Source organism: Triticum aestivum, chromosome 7B (assembly GCF_018294505.1).
Source record: "Triticum aestivum cultivar Chinese Spring chromosome 7B, IWGSC CS RefSeq v2.1, whole genome shotgun sequence".
Taxonomy (NCBI): Eukaryota; Viridiplantae; Streptophyta; class Magnoliopsida; order Poales; family Poaceae; genus Triticum; species Triticum aestivum.
The window spans coordinates 588,964,390-588,966,070 of record NC_057813.1 but is presented as its reverse complement, the minus strand read 5'-3'; the positions used below and the strand labels follow the sequence as shown (position 1 = coordinate 588,966,070).

The window sequence follows — 1,681 nt, the reverse complement described above, 5'->3', positions numbered from 1 at the left end:
ACATGAAAGATCAATACGTCCTGCTTAAAAGTTTTATGCACTTAGAGTGCGGGGTGAGAACAAAGGTGATTTATTGGAGTGATATAAGCAAACTCAGGCACGTTTCCTTTCCTCACATTTTGAAGATCCAAGCAGAATGGATCTATTATTAGTAGCATCGTCACCTTCAAATCCAATGTTTTTTTAGGCCACTCCTTTGTTTGTCTCTTCCAAACTAATCTGGTTTTAACAGTAGATCATTACTATTTTACCTACTTGATGCTTAATGCTTGTATTTCTTAAATTTTCCTAGGAGAATGGGAATTACATCTAGAGCTAAAGTTTGTGATTTAAGGATCTGCTAGGCATGTCATGGCAAGTAATTTACTTGGCAATTGCCATGCTCAAGCATAAATCATGTTCTGTTACAGCACATGGCATTTAGGTACCTTTGATTCATGGATGTATGATAGGCCTGAAGCTTGAGCAGTTCATATTTGACATATCCATTTAATCCCTGTCCATGACACTTTTTGAGGTTCGACTTTCAAAAATCTGCCCTAATATAGCATCTTCTGCTCCCTCTTCTTTTCCTGTTTTTTGTGAGCTTTAAAACCTTGAGATACTCATAGGTGCATATCTGAAAATTCAGGTGCTACACGAAGAGGAATTTGCGCCAGTGAAGAACGTGAATGGCACAACCTATGACACCTGATGCTACTCCAACTGCATAGCGGATGGGTAATTTCTCACCATTTCCTGTACCCAGAAACTTGTAGAATTAAATTACAAGTCAGGCCTTTCAACATAGAACTTTTATGATCATCTTTCTCATGATCCCTTTCCCTCATAAGCTTCGAGGTTTCTCCTCTCAGCTCCTATGCCGGAGAAAGCCTTGAGACGATTTTTCACGGACGAGGATTCCACATGCCCGGTGAGATTTCGCTATAGGCGCGTCATGTCATGGCAGTAGCAACATCAAATGGGAGATGCAATGTTGCATAGGGATTGCAAGGCCGAAACCTTGGGATACATTGGGTTTCGACTTACATGTTACAGGATATGCATAGACGTAAGTTTGACTTTCAGATAATACATGCCAAACACTTTTGAAGTTGTGTCATGCATGACAGTGGAAACATCTGTGTATTGCATAGGATCCTACAGAGCAGATGGGCACATGTATGTGTGGAGACTCTGAAAAGATGAACACATGTATGTGTCCAGTTATTCTGAAGCTATTTAATATATTAGTTGTGTCAAGAGTTCAAGTCCAGGTTCCTCATGTCAAGTCTATAAGTTTCACTCGAAAGAATAAAATGCTCTCAAGGGTCGTACTGAAAAAAGAACTACATTAGCAAGTTGATTCAATAATCCATCCTCTGTTTTGCACCTCGTTTGTTAGTTATTTAGTTATGGCTAGGGTGGGAGTATTGATCACTGTTTGTTCTTGACAAAGTTTTGGGTGAAGGAACAAATTGGCAGTAATCAGTGCGATCCTACCGGCAGTGGTTTGCGAGTATACATGGATAGGAAATGAGATGAGATCAAATCTCATGATTCCATCTCGTCCCGTTCCCGGGCGGACGGGGTGTTAGGGTGAGTAGTTTGTTTGTTCGACCCTCATTCTGTGGTGCCCATGAAATGTGCAACACATGTACCATGAAGGGGGTTATTTAGTGTGACAACTCATACTTGTTGT

General features: G+C 40.6%; 1 long non-coding RNA gene across 1 annotated transcript; it reads left to right on the top strand.

Moving 5' to 3' along the window:
• The first annotated feature begins 466 nt into the window (after nucleotides 1–466).
• On the top strand, nucleotides 467–813 carry LOC123162826 (uncharacterized). Its single transcript, XR_006481483.1, has 2 exons — nucleotides 467–517; nucleotides 632–813. It is a non-coding gene; the product is annotated as an uncharacterized lncRNA (long non-coding RNA).
• The last annotated feature ends 868 nt before the right edge of the window (nucleotides 814–1,681 follow it).